Raw genomic sequence first — 19,891 nt, 5'->3', positions numbered from 1 at the left:
GCAAAACTACTCAACAGCTCAGCTAGCCGCCCTCAATTTCAGAAAATGGTTTGGTTTTGCTGGGCTGCGTTAGAATTCATTTCGAAGTGGAATACTCTTTACTAACGAGTATTGGGATTGATCGTGAAGTAATGACACCCCCAACGGCTGAAAGGGTGAGCATGATTCGACACCACGGCCTGTATATTCTGGGTTAATAGCCATAACAGCCTGATCATAACAGACCTGAATTTTTCTTGTTAAAGCACTAATGTAACTATTTAAGTTTTATAATATGCCACTTTGCCATAAATAGGGAACATACAAAGTATTAGCATTTTTTTTTTTCATGAATACGAATTTAAAAATAACCGCAAAATGTGATCACGAGAGGCAAGGCTGAAGTCAGCTACTGAAATTTGGTGAAGCAAATATATTTTTGTATCCTAATATTAAGAAAACATTGTTCTCAAAGTTAAAGCCGACTTGTTCATTTGTAGCTAAGCACAAAGTTACACAATGGACTGTCCATGCCCTGTCCGCCACTGGTATCGAAACCTGGTTTCTAGCATACCACGGACATGGCACTGGGAGGGCCGATTTAAAACGTTGCGAAATCAAAAAGAATCTTGATACTGCATTACTGTGCTCCATAATAATTAGAAACACTTTAATATCATAGGCGGCGCTAGAGTCTTTTGTTTTAATAGGCTATTATGCCACATTTACCGTATAATATTGCAGAAATTGGTGTGTGTGTGTTTTTTCTTTCAGCAAAGCCACATTGGACTATCTACTGAGTTCACCGAAGGGAATCGAACCCTTGTTGAATTGGAGAGATTAAAATTCTGTAAGAGACAACCTATTTGGGGAGGTATTATGTCCACTTATGTTTGGACGGCTAAGCCTAAAAATGTTTCTGAAAATAATCTAACTCGTTGTAAAAGCTGTAACTTGTAATAAAATAACACTTAATCAGTAAGTAAACTCCATATGAGACTATTAATATAATGGATTGTGTGGTAAAACATGAGCCGTATATGTATTTAATAATATTATTCAGAAAAACATCATAACAACCATAGTTGTTGGCGTAACAAATTGGCTGTTTAAACAGTGTTCCAACCATAACGGTTTTCGTTGTATCACAGCTGGCTCGAAAACGTCTGGATTGAGCGGAACGAGCCGTCGGCAAGGGATATGTCGAACACGGTGTTATTTAAATGCTAATATTATATACTCTTTTAATTATTGAAGTTATCTAAGACACTGGATTAAGAAACTGTTAGAAATATAATAGGCCTAACATAATTGTTAACTTAGTTATATAGAAAGGCTTATATTTAACTGTATAGATCGCATCTTTTAAAATAAAAATGATAAAATTAAATAAAAAATGAACAAACAGGGACTAGTTGATGTTATTATTTAGTGTTAGGTTATGGAAAGGTCATACGTTTAGGTCAATATATTTAAACTAGGGAAAAAACTCATGATTCGCGCACAAAACGCTATTTTGATTGTGGATTTTGTATTTTAAGTACACATAAATTACAAAATTTAAAAGCTGTACTTTGTATTTAAAGTAATGTAAACAGTTGACTGACCTGTCTAAACTACACTCTTGTGAGATGAGGTACGTCGAGTTCTAAAAGATTGTTATGGGCGTGCGGGGCGTCTCAATGACTGCGAGGTTAAACCAAATGTGCAACATGTGATACCCACCAAACGATTTTAGTAGGAAAGACACTTTAAGTCGAATGGTCTGATAAAAAAAATGTCAAATCGATCAATATATCGAATAAGAAACACTAAATGTGGTGACGTTATCAAAACGTGAGGTGGCCCAGCTTGATCAGGTGGTTAAGGCGCTCGACTCGTAATCTGACGGGGGTTCGAAGCCCTGTCACACCAAACATGCTCGCCATTTCAGCCGTGGGAGTGTTATAAAGTACAATCAATCTCATTATTTGTTGGTAAAAGAGTAGCCCAAGAGTTGGCGGTGGGTGGTGATAACTAGTTGCCTTTTCTCTAATTTAGGGACGTGCTAGCACAGATAGTCTTCTTTCAGTTTCGTGCGAAATTAAAAAAACCAACCAACCTGAGAAATCTATTCCCCAAATATTCTTTTCATTGCAACACTTAGCATCATACCCTCGCCTTTATAATGGTGATATACGTAAATATTTAAGGTGTGTTTGAGTGTTATTATATTCATTATATGATAATTTAAATAAAATTAGGGGTGTGAATAATATTACGATGTTTCACCTAATTTATTATTCGATATTTTATAACGGTCCAGCTCGTATTTAACTTCTTACGAAAGGTAAACTTGAAAATATAAGTTACTACGCGAGGGCTATCTGCGCTAGCCGTTCCTAATTTAGCAGTGTAAGACTAAAGGGAAGACAGCTAGTCATCACACTCACCGCCAATTCTTGGACTACTATTTTACTAACGAATAGTGGGATTGACCGTCACATTATAACGCCTCCACAGTTGAAAGGGCGAGCATGTTTGGTGTGACAGGGATTCGAATCCGCAACACTTTTACGTATTGAATAAAACTTTTACACCTATTTCTGCTATGACTAGACAATATATTACTTTTTATGAATGGCACAGATCAATAGGTAGCTAGAGCAAAAGAAACTTACCTTACAAAGTGTAGTAAACATATGGTATGCCTGCATACTACTTTTGCGAATGAATTTTAACAATTTTATAAATAATAAGTTATAGAACAATTGTTTAATAGCAAGTGTTTTAGTTATTGCATGTTTTTTTTTCTAGTAAAAATCAGTTAGCAATAATTAATTGCTCAAATAAGGCAATGGAGACTTCTAATCATTAGGTTAATAAGTTTTCTGGATAACCACATCAGGTAACGGAGAAATTCTGAGTACGAAAACACGTGCTAGGTTAAAGAAAATTTTCAAGGCTGAAAAAATGGAGTGGATAAAATTCTATATGTCATGAGAGTTCAGAGGTCATAAAGTAATGAAACCATAAAAGGAAATTCAAACCTTGGGAAACAGATACTTCTGCTAGAGCAGCATGAGCAGGTCAGAGGTCGAGTGACCTGAATTCAAGATTTGACCAAGAAATATATATATACTATATCAAGAAGTATGTGTCATTTGTGAGAAATCAAAGAAATCTCCCCCAAGTTGTACAGTGGTATGTCTGCATACTTACAACGCCAGCAACTGGGTTTCGACAGTGGTAGTTGGTAGAGCACAGAGAACTCTTTGTGTACCTTTGTGCTTAATTATAAACAAACAAACAATCAAAGAAATATAAGAATTAGAACGATCTCATAATATCGCGCGCGAAATAGTTGAGACAAGTTTTGAATAAAGTATTACAGTTATGTTTTTGGTTCTGCATCGAAACGTACCAACATCCTGTCTGTTGGCTATAAAACTCTTAGATGTATAAAGAGCAACAACGGGTTAGAAATCTGAAGTTTCAGAACTCAGAGAAGCAGTCCAGTAGGAGTCTGCCACCTAACCTTGAATAAGATCTAAGGAGAAACTTCAGGAGAAACTCCACAACTTCATCTTCGTGTATATTAAATTGATGTTTTTTTTTGTGTGTGTGATGATATAAATTTTAAATTTTGTACAAATTGTAATGAGTATATTGGAGAAATTATTAAAAGACTACCCAAAGAGTTGGAAGTAATTTACATGTATTGTGTATATTAAAAGTATGAATAAAGGTACATTTGGTTATATTTCAAGTCACTGGTTGTAGTATTCATATTATACGTAAACTTCCTTGAAATGGTGGCTTGTGAGCTTTACCCACGACAGCATTAAAATATCCTAGGATTAAATAAGTTTATTTGTAACAAGTAGAACTCGAACCCATGATTCAGAACACATGTAACAGTTATGTGCTATAACACATCCACATATAACAGTTGTGTGCTATAACACATCCACATGTAACAGTTATGTGCTATAACACATTCACATGTAACAGTTGTGTGCTATAATACATCCACATGTAACAGTTATGTGCTATAACACATCCACATGTAACAGTTGTGTGCTATAACACATTCACATGTAACAGTTATGTGCTATAACACATCCACATGTAACAGTTATGTGCTATAACACATTCACATGTAACAGTTGTGTGCTATAATACATCCACCTGTAACAGTTATGTGCTATAACACATCCACATGTAACAGTTGTGTGCTATAACACATCCACATGTAACAGTTATGTGCTATAACACATCCACATGTAACAGTTGTGTGCTATAACACATCCACATCTAACAGTTGTGTGCTATAACACATTCACATGTAACAGTTGTGTGCTATAATACATCCACATGTAACAGTTGTGTGCTATAATACATTTACATGTAACAGTTATATGCTATAACACATCCACATGTAACAGTCATGTGCTATAACACATCCACATGTAACAGTTATGTGCTATAACACATCCACATCTAACAGTTGTGTGCTATAACACATCCACATGTAACAGTTGTGTGCTATAACACATCCACATCTAACAGTTGTGTGCTATAACACATTCACATGTAACAGTTGTGTGCTATAATACATCCACATGTAACAGTTGTGTGCTATAACACATCCACATGTAACAGTTATATGCTATAACACATCCACATGTAACAGTTATATGCTATAACACATTCACATGTAACAGTCGTGTGCTATAATACATCCACATGTAACAGTTATGTGCTATAACACATTCACATGTAACAGTTGTGTGCTATAACACATCCACATGTAACAGTTATGTGCTATAATACATCCACATGTAACAGTTATGTGCTATAACACATCCACATGTAACAGTTATGTAAAATGAAAGATATAAAAACGAAACAGTAGCCAAAATTTTGTTATGTCAATTTGGAATGAATTTGTTTTTTTTTACAATTCCTGTACTTTTATTCATTACAACAACGAAAACGCAATAACGTTAGTGAGGCAGTAGACAAGAGTTTGTTTGTTGTGGGTTGTCCCACCACGAGCGAGATTTGGTCGTTATTCTCGTAACTCGGTCATTGTCACAAGTTCAAGCAGAGTAACATGATTGCCCCAATATTTAACTTGAGGGATTGCCCGATATTTAGTGGTTTGCTTGTCAAGCTGTAGAATGGCGGTTTTCAGATTCCAGTTATGATGTCACTGAGCACGAGCTGTAATTTCAGTTGTTGATGAGTTATACAAATGACAGTCATCCCATTATGTGGTTTAAATAGCCTGATAAGATTCTTTTGATGGGGGGATGGTATTGGCTGCCGCCTTTCATCAGGTCAGTTCGAAATAAAGAACAGCTTTATCTGAATTTTAGGGGTCACTTAACTGACCATTTCGAACACGAGAGCGTAAGATGATATTTAAATTGAAAATAATTTCTTTGGTATACATTTTATTTTTGTTCTTTTATATTTTATTATTTATAGATGTCGCTAGTATAGCACTCAGCACCGTACATACATAATTATTCAATACTTTGTTTTATTTCTCAGTATAACAATAGTGGTTCATACTAAAGATCGTAAGGTTGTTTGTTTGTTTTATGAATTTCGCACAAAGCTACTCGAGGGCTATCTGTGCTAGCCGTCCCTAATTTAACAGTGTAAGACTAGAGGGAAGGCAGCTAGTCATCACCACCCACCGCTAACTCTTGGGCTATTTTTTTACCAATGAATAGTGGGATTAACCGTTACGTTATAACGCCCCCACGCCTGAAAGGGCAAGCATGTTTGGTGCGACGGGGATGCGAACCCGCGACCCTCAGATTACGAGTCGCACGCCTTAACACGCTTGGCCATGCCGGGCCTAAGATCGTAAGGAATTGCACAAAACCCTAATAGGAGGTTTGGGAAAAGAGTGTTCTAAGTTATAAAGACTTGATTAAAAAAACACTTCAATAGCTTTACTATTGAAAGCAAGACTAGCAGACTACAGACTAGCAAGACTGTACGCGTATACAAATATATGCATACAAGGAAATAAAAATCCGCTCAAAATGACCAATTTGTAACTTTTCTTCTCTTGTCTGTCTGTAATAAAAATGACTTGGTATATTGCACCCAAATCTTTTGTAGAATACCAAATACGGCACTGTGAAGGTTGTAGGTGTATTAAAAAGTCGATTTGTTTGTTCTGTATTTTACATAACTAAAAAACATCATAATTTTCCTGTAAACAATGTTATCATTACCCTTTAAAATTAACTTTCTGACGAATATCTGTTGTTCATTTAAAAACCTTAAGTACAGGGTTAAACAAGAATTACTAGACAGTAATAGATGAACATTAGATGACTGTAACATGTAGATACTCAGTGATTTGTACACTATACAATTGGTGTTTTTATGGAGCCAACACCCTATCTTATGTATGTAGTGAAGTAAAAAATATCAATATAAATACTATTAAATTTTATTATACAAGATCGTAGAATGGTTACTTAAAAAGACACGAAGGCTGATTTAAAGTGATGTTTTAGACTATGTGTTCTATTTGAAAGGACCGATTTTCTACTGGTAGAAGTTTATACGTGCTTAGTAGGGGCTGTTTCTCAGTCTAAGTATACATTTGCCCATTTCTGTGTATTAAATATAGAGAACTGAATTACACGGAAACTATAAATGCTCACAATATTCTCAAACAAATCTCCAAGACAATCTCAAGCTGCAGCTCAACATTTTACATCACAAATTAATGTTGTCAAATAGACAATAGCTACAGTAAATCATAATGGGCCGTATCAGCTAGCTACCAACTGCACTTATTATCATTAGAATGTATAAAATTAGCTACCATATCAAGTAATACTTTGACCACAGATGAGCATAAAAAGTCAGCAAACTAGATAAATAAAAAGTTAAGAACCTAAAATCCTGTAAACAGGTATTGCAACAACAACAAACAAACTGTAAGGAAACAAGACCGAAGATAATGTAGACGTTATCTCACTCAAACTATAATACCCTATTTTGACTCTATCAAGTGTAATTCTAGATAACAGCATAGAGCCTTGTTTCTTTACTTTTTATGAACCGTATTAACAGGTTTTTATGTTCCTAATTTTTTATTTACCTTGTTATTTAATACAAACAGCTTAAGTAGCAATACGTTAAGAATTTATTGTTAAAATATTCGTGTTGAAAGCTGTTTTCTGTAAGTTACTGTATTATTAACGAAGTAATTCATTCTCATGTACCTACCGTATACACGATCTCGTCTCTTGAAGCCCAAGAGTGAAACACACAGAGATCACATTGGCCGGACCTCAAATCTGAAAACACGAAGAAATAATAAAGTGAAATACAAGATAAACTAAAAATAAAATGTTTTGAATGAATAGATATGTTATTTAAAGTGAAACATAATAACAGGAGGAATGAGAGGGAGAGAAACTAAAAATAATAACAGGAGGAATGAGAGGGAGAGAAACTGAGATATGGCTGGGTGGAATACAGTTAAGCTGAGTTTCACATTTCCAATCATATGTTCGGTACCGTTTTTTTTAACAGTTAGAATTCTGATAACAGGATTCATAATACTACAAACAGTAAAGTACAAGGTTTCATGAAATTTCTTTTGATGAGCTAGAAAGTACAGCATTATTCATATTGTTATAAACTATATTTTTAATGTTGTAATTTGTTATATAGAGGGCAAATTACATTAAGATCAAGTGAAGTCTGTGGGAGCAGGCTTAGAATATTTGTAATTCATATCACGTAAATCTAGTCACTTTTCGAAATATCTAAAACAAGGATTAGATATAAATGGGAAAACCTAGTTATAAGCTCAGTGAACCTGCAATGAATCAGTGAAGCAAAGATATAGTTAAGAAGATGTCTGAGTTGTTTTTCAGTCGGCAGAGATGGGGTTAAGATGATAGTTAAAAAACTAGAGCTGTTTTTTAGTCGGTAGAATCAATCAGTCAGTGTGTTTTCGCGAAGTATTTTGATCTGTAATTAGTGAAAAACGTATTGAATTACTTTGTATCAGCTAAGTTTATTTTTGGGCCCGGCATGGCCAAGCGTGTTAAAGCATGCGACTCGTAATCTAAGGGTCGCGGGTTCGCAACCCCGTCGCGCCAAACATGCTCGCCCTTTCAGCCGTGGGGGCGTTATAATGTGACGGTCAATCTTACTATTTGTTGGTAAAAGAGTAGCCCAAGAGTTGGCGATGGGTGGTGATGACTAGCTGCCTTCCCTCTAGTCTTACACTGCTAAATTAGGGACGGCTAGCACAGGTAGCCCTCGAGTTGCTTTGTGCGAAATTCAAAAAACAAGTTTATTTTTATGTTAGCGTAGTGTGGTTAGTGTCAATGAGCCCAACAAGTTACTACAATGTTCAAGAGTGTTGAAACGTGAGGGGGAAAAATTAATATGTTCGTTGAACCAGGTGATTTAAAATAATCCAACAGCAAAATAATAACATTGTAACAATTATGACAAAAACGAAGAATAACAACGTTTTGTGTGATTCATTTTTAACAAGTTGCATCAAGACTAAGTCATATGTAAAAGATAATTAATAATAATATAGTTCCTCGATACTCTTGCATTCTGCCGAAACTTAACCCAAACGTAAGCTTGGATTGAAAGTTTGGATAGAAATCCGCCATAGCTGATCCCAAGTCCGGTTGAGGAAGGTTGCTGTCAGGGATTGCAACCCGGGCATAAAAATAAATTTGCAAAACAAGTATGGAAAAAAAAATACACGTGGTATTCCACAGATTTAGGGCTACGCGCACTGCTATTGTACGAGCGGTGTGTAAAGTTGGCACATGAACGGAAAGTAATTGGAGAATACCTGGCAATGGAGAAATACTATTGGTTGATGGCAGCACGTGCGAAGGACAGCATCGTCTGTTGAAGAGGAAAACACAAAGGAGAAGGAATTAAAACTGGGATCGTATTGAATGATTAAATTATGTTGTTGAGAAAAACTGAACAACCATCTTAACAAAATAAGAGCCTGTTATTTTGTTTAGTGCTTGTTAAGTGCAAAAAATCACTTAATGGGTTATCCGTGTTCTGCTCACGACTGGTATCGTAACCCAACTTTTCGCGTCGTAAGTCAGTAGACTTACCGTTGAGCCACAGAGGGGTGGTTAAGGCGTTCGACTCGTAATCCGAGGGCCGCGGGTTCGAATCCCCGTCACACCAAACGTACTCGCCCTTTCAGCCGTGGGGACGTTATAATGGTACGGTCAATCCCACTATTCGTTGGTAAAAGAGTAGCCCAAGAGTTGGCGGTGGGTGGTGATGACTAGCTGCCTTCCCTCTAAATTAGGTCTGGCTAGCGTAGATAGGCTTCGTGTAGCTTTGCGCGAAATTCGAACAAAGAAAACTTTCTCTTGGAAATACTGTAACCATCCTTAGTTTTATTAAAGGATATTAATCGAAGTGGCTTTTGGGTTGAAGTTTAAAAATGGTTTGCCTCACAAGAACTTTGTAACAGAAGATACAAATTAAATTATTTGTTTTACATGAACGCGGTAACAGAAGTACTGAGTTAAATTATTTGCTGTTTAATAGTTTGGTAACAGAAGGACAGAGAGCCTTTTTCGCAAGTTAACAATGACCTCAGAGTTCGTGACCTGTTGTTATTGAGTTTTAGATGAGCAAATTTCAAATGTACTTTTTGTTTTCCGTAACGGAAACCTCTCCATTGACCACTAAGATACTTGGAACGCTACCTATGCAGTGATAATATATATGATACACGTTTTCGTGCACTTCGAATAAAATCACATATGTAAATCAGAAATATCCTCAAAGTCGCGTTTGACATGGAGATAACATTGATAATTGTTTTTAGTTGGATGTTTAAAAAATGACTCATTGCTAAAAACCGTACCATGCGTGACCTTTTTTAACGAGCCTTGTCATTTTAGTCCTCGTTTTTCATATTGATTTTATCATTAGGCCAAATGTAACAGTCCTCATTTGTTTCGAACCTATTTGTCGAGTGTCATCGGGTGCTTGGTGAAGTGCAGTTATCGGGCCTGTCACCAGCTCTGAAGGGAAAGATAACTAAGTGAACCTAACAAAACAAATCCTTATCTCTACGTTATAAAATTATTCGAAAGGAGCTCGCTATGGGATAATGAGACAAAGCCAAGTAAAAACGCCATTGAAAATAAGTTTTGTCGTCTGCTAAGTATACGGTTTCGTATTATTTGAAGCCCTCGTTGTTAAATTGACGAAACAGTTTGACTTGTGTGTGGAACATGTATCGTGGAAATCTTCTGTACACGACTATTATTTTACAAAGTGTATGGACGCATCTTTATTTAACAAATTCCAAATCCTTTAAACGTATGAGAACATCTTTACTTACCAAAACTGAACGTTTCAATGGAGGAAGATATTCCTATGCGTTTCTGAATTTTTTAAATACCTGAACTATCTTTTCCTATCAAATACTGACTTTTTTATGTCTAGGAAGACATTCTTTAGTTACTGATTTTTTCGAACGTAGGAAGACATCTTTACTTATCGCATATTGGCATTACGATCTATTGTTTTCAATCAAATCGACACGTTATGAGACATTTGACCTGGATAGTCATAGACACCAAGCGTCAGGCATAGTAATTATTAATTAAGAACTGTTAATTAGAGGGAAGGCAGCCAGTTAATCGAAAATAGTCTGATTGACTATCGCTTCTATAACACACCCACATCTAAAAGTGTAACATGTTCGGCGGCATATCGCGAGTTCTTGCCTCGGACCTTCCGATATACAGCCCATCACGTTCACCACTGGGTCAGATCTGGTCTCATCAGCATTTGAATTACATTAAACATTTCAAATATAAGAAGACATGTTTATTTGTGAAATAACTAATATTTTAAACTCAGGGAAGCAGAAGAGGCTATGAACTACGTTCTATACTATTTTATGTTCATTAAGGTTTATGATCCAAGGTTGGTAAAGTGTAATTATTAATCTGAGCTCTTTGGAAGGTAAACATATGAATTAAATTGAATAATTATTCCGATATCTGTATCTCAGAACGACTGGTAAGGGTAATAACACTGTTATTGATTAGGAGACGTTTCGACCTTCATCTACTTGTCATCAAGAATTCTAATATCTATAATATAGTGTTTAACACATTTCTCACCTCTTAAATACGTGTTATTTTTTAAAGCACGATTTATAGACGGATACAAAAATCTGGGATAACAGCATTTAGAACATTTTTCCTGTCTTACCAGATAAAACTGGATTGCATTTTGTATGTCAGTAAAAAAGGTTTGTATAAAAATTATAAATACTATTATCAATAGATGGCGCTAGCTGAGTACAATTTGAGTAATTCTTGATGACTAGAAACCCGTTCATACTCTCCTCTCTAAAACATGTGTTCGTCAACGGTCACTTGCACAGACTCTCTTTCTTAACCTGAAGATGACCTAGGAAGGTCCAAACGTTGCTCTCTCCTTACCAATAAAAGTGTTAATACCATCACCAGCCGTTCTGAGATATAATTTGAGTAACTTGCGCTACGTTACTAAGATACGACAAGTAAAACATTCGCCCCGTTTCTTGAAAGGACAGTTTCTTGTATTCATTTATAATTATCCAAAGTGAGTAATACTGAAAGTGGTAACAAAACAAACCAAACCAAACGAAAAGGTCTTCTAAATAATGTGACCACATAAAACGTTTATTTTCCGGTTCTTTATAACCTTTGATTATCGTTTATGTTTTTGTTTTTGTAGCTCGATTTTACTTTTCCTTTTAAACATAAAAATTCTTAAAGGATTGTGTTACTATTTTGTAGTGAGAATTTTGGTTGTATTATACGGTAACGAAATAGCATTATAACTGTAATAGTTTGAAGTATTTCATACGATGAAATATATAAAAAAGCACGTGTATAGCCCCCTAGTGTTTCGGTGGAAAGTTTATGGACTTGGAACGCTAAAATTAAAAAATTCATTCCTTGTAGCGGATAGACGACAAGCATATTGTTGTGCAGTTTTGTGGTGATAAAACGAGAAAATAACACACGTGACGTATTTTATGAGTTGGACACATAATGTTCACGTGACGCATAAATACCAAGTTAAAGAAATCTAGAGGAACTTGGTAGGGTTAGGGTCGCTCGTAGGGTGATGGGTTCGTGTAGTAAGCCACCCTTTCCTTTCTAAGATAGTGATTAGGCTCACAACACAAAATTCGGACAGCTAGCTCTTTTCGAACTTCATTTACTGAAATTTTTAAAAAGTCGAAGTTCAACTTGACTTCAGGGACATGATATATTGTTTGAAAATAAGAGACACACGAGACAGGTCGGGGACGTTCCTATCACCGTGCCGGACATTTATGCGTACATTTTATGGTCTGGGTTGGGAAAGGTCTGGAGAGAAGGAACTAATCCATTCCTATACGGACTGGAGACATGTCCGATTAAAGTGTTGAAAGAAGTGAGGGTGCATTTTGTTGCGCAGAAATAAGTCTCGACTTTTAAAGATTTCACGTGCTCAAGTTCCAGAACACGTGAAGGCTTTCAAAGATATTTAATTTGAAAAGTAATCAGTAAGGTTGTTCATCTTATTAAGAGACCATTACCCGCTGTTTTCCTTTTAATTAAGCCTAAAATGCAGTCAAAGGTACAAAAGACCCGGCACGACTTTCGTTGTGTAATAATCCTATTACAGATGGCGTGTCGACAAATTAGTGACAAATATTTCTATAACAATCTTTTTTTTTTTTTTTTTTCTTAGTAAGTATAAAATATTCCTTGATGTTGACTTGACCCCACTAGTGGAATGGTATAATGTATTTCAGGAGTGCATCCTAGGGTTAACCCTAAGGCTAACCTGGAAGATCATTAGTGTTTGTTATAAATCCTTGATAACGACCCCATACGTGTAGGTACATATTGCTTGTTTGCTGTAAATTTCGCACAAAGCTACACGAGGGTTACCTTCGCTAGCCATCTTTAATTTAGCAGTGTAAGACTAGAGGGAAGGCAGCTAGCCATCACCACCCCCTTCCAACTTTTTTACCAACAAAAGGGGGATTGATCGTCACATTATAACACTCTCACAGCTGAAATGACAAGCATGTTTGGTGTGACGGGGATTTGACCACGTGATCTTCAGATTGTGAGTCGAGCGCCCTAACCACCTGGCCATGCAGGGCGTAGTACATACTGACATAGTTCACGTGTTTCTCAACAAGTGTGTTTTCTTGTCATCACGGATGTTGACTAATGTTTAGTACGTATATAACATACTGACATAGTTGATATAGTCTACTGTTTAGTACGTATGTAACATACTAATATAGTTGATGTTGTCTACTGTTTAGCATGTATGTAACATACTAATATAGTTCATCGTGACTTACGTTTGTGTTTTATTATAGCAAAGCGAGATTTGGGCTATCTGCGGAGGCAATCGAGGGGAATCGAACCCTTGATTTTAACGTTTTAAATCCGAAGACTTACCGCTGTACCAGCGGGGGTCCTTGACTTACCTTTAGCCTGTGTATTTAGTTGATGATGATTTACAGTGTATCCAAATGTTGTTATCTTTCATAATGAATGTACGATATATGAAACTGAGGAAAACAGTTTTTACCTTTGTACGACAGGTATACCTTGTGACTGACATTCGTAGAGGAGTGACATTTACACCAGACACCTGAATCAATACTTCTTTTTATGGAACGCCTCAACTACTGGTCTGCAGAATAACACAATTAAGTGTGTGAAACCTTCGGTTTGAATCCCCTCGAGTAATTAGGCTTTATCCGGCGCTGAGCCCTCGGGAAACAAGTGCTTGTGCGTGGCATAAGCCGATTGGAACTAAAGGACACCGGCGAAGATGGTTGGTCGCTCGGCTGGGTAGCTGTCACCTGTCGAAGACGGCTTTTGTTTGATTTGTTAGTCTTTCTTCGTTCTTTGGGAGGAAAACTGAGGCTCGACTTCTAAATCAGACACGGATGAATCTCGATAAGGCGATAGAAGAGCCGTCTGAAAGCAAAGCAGCTGGCGTAAGGCTTAAACTGGCGACCGTCTTTGTTAGATAGATTATTCTCATTTTGTGTAGTTAACGTTTATTATTTATTATTATTTTTTTCGTGGATCGCTAGGTATTTATTTTCTCTTCGCCCTGAGGCTTAGAACAATCTCTTTTATGCTGCAGTAACGAAGGAAGAGTTAGGGTGTACATACGTTTTTCGAAGTTAACTATGCGGCTGTTCAGTGAACTAATTTTTACTCGTACAATATATTTGGTTCAAACTTTTTGTTTAAATTAATAATCATCTACCTTTTTCACCTATTCGTTTTCGTTTGTTTTTTTGTTTTTTTTTAGTGATAAGTTTTCTATGTCTCTTACTTAGTTTGTCGTAATGGGAATTTGTGTTTCCATACCGACACTAGATGGCGCTACAACTTGTTTAAACCTCATTGATTTTCAACGGGGAAACGTACCTAAGGTTAGATTTGAATGAAGAACGACAAATTGAATAGACATGTTTTGTTTATCGGCGCTAGTCGGAGACTTCGCCAGTTTTTCACCTAATTACGAATCAAATATCTCGTTTACACAGTTCTATAAAAGTTAAAGGCTTATCAAAGAATGAAGAAGACGCTTTAGTGGTCTACGCAGTCAAGTCTGTTGATTCTTGAATATATACATGCGTAAGCATATGTAGACATTCACACTGAACAAGAATCCTTGAAAACAGTTTAACAATTTCATATAACTAAGGTTTTGTATTAAGTAATATATGTTGAAATAATTTCTTCAATGTTGATTTTATTATTTAAAATCGTTTATTATATATATTATATTATTTATATTTTTATGTGGATTATTTTTCGTTATTAGTTTAGTATCTGAGTTTAGGACATATCTAAAATCTTCTAGGTTGGTCCAACTTCATGGATGAGATAATATTGGGTTTACGGCCGAAATTATCGCTAAGAGTGAGAGTACACAACCGAAGGTATAACCCTATCTAAAAACGTTGGTACCTGGCTTCCTTTGACCACGAGACAACATTAAGCATCAGAAGCAGTTAACAGGTTGATCAGTTAAGCTGCCTGAAACAAGAAGGTTTTATTAACGATATATACATGGAGCTAACTTGTAATTATCTAAATACGTAAGTGTAGACTTACACTTATTTCACGCTTACAATCTAGTTAACAGTAAGGATTTCAAAATTTCTTTTATTTTTGTTGTTTATTTTCTGAGGTAAAACCTCAGTGAAGTTTAGTTTGAGTGAAATTTAGCAAAAATATACGCAATGGGCTATCTGTCCTCTGCCCACCACGGTTATCGAAAACCGGTCTCTAATAAGTCCGCAGATATGACGCTGTGCTACTAGGCAGCCTCAGTGAAATAGAGCACCATCTTTAAAACTTCATGATGTTTGGAAAATATTTTGGTTCAGTAAATCAATTTAACTCAAGAAATAACTACATACACAGGATTCTCTGTAATGGTACAGTCAACTTGTAAGACAGGATTCTCTGTAATGGTACAGTCAACTTGTAAGACAGGATTATCTGTAATGGTACAGCCAACTTGTAAGATAGGATTATCTGTAATGGTACAGCCAACTTGTAAGACAGGATTATCTGTAATGGTACAGTCAACTTGTAAGACAGGATTCTCTGTAATGGTACAGTCAACTTGTAAAATCGGGAGAACACACAAACGATTTCACATGCACACATAGCTCAAGCTCTTAGAAGGGCTCAATGCAGTTTCTGTCCGATGTTATTTGTCATTATAAAAATATGTATTCGTTTTAGAGAAGATTGAGACGCACGTGAGAGTTTTATCTTCTATAAAAATGAGTAAATAGATGAATATATTTATATAAATAACAATTCCCATGGACGTTTATAGTATGGAAAAAATATGATTATTCATGTTGTTTAAAAATAACCGTCATTATTTAATTAGATCACACAAGTGAGTTAACCGTCATTATTTAATTAGATCACACAAAGGAGTTAACCGTCATTATTTAATCAGATCAGGCAAGTGAGTTAACCGTCTTTATTTAGTCAGATCACAGAAAGAAGCTAACCGTCGTTACTTGATTAGACTAGACAAGGAGTTAACCGTCTTTATTTAGTCACATCACACAAAGGAGTTAACCTTCGTTACTTAGATCATATAAGTGAGTTAATTGTCGTTACTTAATTAATTATATTACATAAAGGAGTTAACTGTGGTTATTTAACCCGATTATTCAACAGCGTTAACGCTACATAGAAAAGGTCGTTATTTAGGACAAAGGCACTGAACGTCGTCACTTCAGTTGCCTAAAGAAGCCAAATAACTTTACTTTGGTTATATAAGGAAGCTGTCTAGGGCTACTTATACCAAAAGAAACGTGTATGTGTTAACCATTGTTTATTATATTGTTCACATAAGTTAAAATTCGCTATATGCTTAAAATAACTATTGTTACTCGTACAATAATAGTCTAGTGTTATTTTATTCATGTATACGACTATGTCATTTGTCAACACGGTACAGAGTAATTACGCCCTCTTATTTCGCATAGTACAGGTGAGTTAACCTTAGCTTCTCATAGCATGTAATTTACCAGTTGGTAATTAATTCATACAAAGTAGACAAAAGTCTTAAATTACATCTTATAAGTTCGTTATAAATACGTTACTAGCTGTTAACTACACTGTATAAGTTAATTATAAATAAGTTACCAGTTGTTAATCACATATTACAAGTTAGTTGTAAGTTACCAGCTGTTAATTACACCGTACATGATAATTATAAGTGAGTTACCAGCCGTTTATCGTATCGTAAAAGTTAGTTAAAAATAAGATATCACCTGCTAATTATAATTAAATTACCAGTTATTAATCATATCATACAGTTAATTACAAGTAAAGTATCAGCTTTTAATCACAAACACTATTTTTAATTTTGTAATTTTAATCTTACTTTGAGGGGGCTACGGATCTTGATGATGACGTTTACATGAAAACAAAGTTCTATCTATAACCAGAGTATTTCTAGTATCGTTGAAGCCAAAACTCGAAGAAGATAGTTGTTAAGATATTAGAATGAATCAGTCAGTGTGTGTTAGAGTTTAATTTTCAATCGTGAAGTACAAGTAAGTCCATTTTACCGTTAGTATAGTGCCGTTAGCGTCATTTGTAAACTTTTATCATGAGTAGGTGTGTATTTGAGGGCACTTTGAAGAACCAAGAAGCCCCTTGTTCGAATCGATTTTTGCCTTTCAGCCTCTTATCAGTGTACATTTTGTACTCTATCCATTTCTCACAAGTTCAACTTTGTTAAAAACGACTCTGATCTTTATTAACCTTCAGAAATAATGAAACAATCGTTTTCTCACTTTTTATTAGGTTGTGGACATATATCAGATCAAAGTCTTGTAGAACTTTATTAGCAAGCAGAAGAAAAACAGTCAACTCACCACTTGCCGAGATTAAACGTTTCTGCTCTAACACAAGTTAGGCCCTTCATCAGGTTAGGCCTAAGTGCAGTTTATAAAAACTATAATTGTTACAGAAATTTGAAAAGTAGTAATATAATTGAATAGAATGGTTACAGAGCATTGAAAAAAAACCCAACAAATCAGAGTATAGAATAAGAACTGTTTATATGAATTTAAAATAATGAATATAGAGACGTATTAAGTAAAAAGTAATTATAAAACACAAATATCTATTGTAAGCCTAACGATAAATAAGTTCGTTGTTTTAAAGCGCAATTGTATGTCTGTGCTGTGCCCACTAGGAGTATCGAAACCCAATTTTTAGCATCTTAAGCCTGTCGAGTTACCGCTGAGCTATTGGGGGTGACGACTGAGAATGAAAACATAAAACTTCATTATTCCTAATATTTTCTCAGATAACTATCAGGTTGATTTAACTGTTTTATCAGCTCCAATTTATTCAGGTTGTGTCGTTATTATTTTTAGTTCTTTTTTTGTTTACATTTTACACACACGCACACGTACATATGTATTCCTTATTTCTAATTAAAGACTACTGAACTGACTTAAGACGTAGATCACAGACATTGTTGTTGTTGTTGTTTTTTAAATTTGTAGCACCTGATGATGATGACATGTAGTTTCTTTAGTTCTAGGTTAATTAGTGCAGCTTGGGCCAGAAAACCGAGAAACTAACAACATTTATATCATTCCTATTATTATTGTGTATATGTTCCCTTATACTCTACATTCGGGTACGAAACGTCTATGGTGTTACTAATAACTCTAACCGACTACTTTATTAGTAGGCCTAACACATCGATTTATCCTTATGACTGCTAAGTTATTAATGTCACACGTCTGTTCACTCACACTTTCATCCGAGTACCCATCTGTTTAGGCCTAATAACACTTTCGTTATCCTTATTAATGTCACACGTCTTTTCACTCACTCTTTGTGTTATGAACCGATCCATACACTGATCTATTTTTTATACAGTAAACATCACAGCCAAAAGTTGTCGCAGTGAATGCAGGCGTAACGGAAAAACAAACGTCTCAAACCGCAGTTGACAAGCAAACATGAGCAAACCAGTTATAGCAGGGCTGGGTTAAGTCTTTTATAGGTTCTAAGCGCTGAAAAGATTACGGTGCCCGATATATATATGAATTTTAAATAACAACAATACTAAACTGTAAAATAAATTTTTATGTTTCGTTTTATTTAATGATGACTTTAAAGTACATGTTCAGTCTGTTCATTGGGACTGAGTTACAGCCTAGCAGTGTACGATCTTAGCTACTTTCTCAGTTTAATTATATACTAATTAGGTTTTTACTTGTTTATATTTTAAGTTCTGTTATTACTAATGATAGACCGTATACCTCTTCCAGGGTCTTCTACTATCTGTACTGTAACACAACCGTGCCTACACTGGTAACTGAATTTGTACGGTACAAACTGGAAATATGAGAAACATATTCACAAAATGGTCAGTTACTGCTTAGATTCAAAACACCCACATTCAACATATTGTTTTTATTTGTTTGTTATTAACTACAAAGTTACGTAATTGTCTATTTGTGGTCTACTAACTGGGGATTATGACACCCGATTTTTAAGGTGATGACCCCTCAGACTTACCTCTGAGATACAGGGGGGATCGACAAATTATTTTAAGCAATAATGACAACCATATGGCGCCCCAGTGGCTCAGCGGTACGTGTGCGGACCTACGACGCTAAACCCGTTTTCGATACCCGTGGTGGGCAGAGCACAGATAGTCCATTTTGTAGCTTTGTGCTTAATTCAAAACAACAACCATATGGTATCACTGTTTTGGTTATATTTTCTTAGCACCACACAGGTAAATGTGTTTTTATTATTCAACAACAAAAATACAGCGTTATTTTAACTGCATTTTTGTCATCTACCTATTATTAATGAATGTCCTGAGCAACATTTTTATAATTGCTGAAACCAACGCAAGATTGCTTAAGCCGAATAACAGTTTTAGTAACTATGGCAGCTTGGATTGTATGTTTATTTGAGAGACAGTACGTGTCCTTTAGACGTATAATAGTCTAATTTATAACACATAAAATCTGGAGTTTCATATTTTCTTTCCATTTTTTTTATTGGTGTCTTTTTTCCAGATTTATTCATATCACCCTTTCAGATTTATTTAGACAAATCCCACCAGCTTTATTAACACCATATTAAAATATTTGGTCATACAAACTTCACAGATTGTTCATATTCCTCAACGTTTATTACATTCTACTTTTTCACACACCACTCTTTCATCTTTCAAAAATTCTTTGCATTTTGGTTGACACAGCACTTTCAGTTTGTGAATTACTTTCCTACGGATATGTGCGCCCTCTATATCCATT

The 19,891-nt window shown here is 35.4% G+C and overlaps 1 long non-coding RNA gene across 1 annotated transcript; it reads left to right on the top strand.

Moving 5' to 3' along the window:
- Positions 1-650: 650 nt before the first annotated feature.
- LOC143227276 (uncharacterized) lies at positions 651-3,727 on the top strand. The gene is made up of 2 exons (XR_013014979.1): positions 651-829; positions 2,867-3,727. It is a non-coding gene; the product is annotated as an uncharacterized LOC143227276 (long non-coding RNA).
- Positions 3,728-19,891: the final 16,164 nt, after the last annotated feature.

Source organism: Tachypleus tridentatus, chromosome 9 (assembly GCF_004210375.1).
Source record: "Tachypleus tridentatus isolate NWPU-2018 chromosome 9, ASM421037v1, whole genome shotgun sequence".
Lineage (NCBI taxonomy): Eukaryota > Metazoa > Arthropoda > Merostomata > Xiphosura > Limulidae > Tachypleus > Tachypleus tridentatus.
The sequence above is the reverse complement of the archived record's forward strand: the minus strand, read 5'-3'. Positions and strand labels throughout refer to the sequence as shown.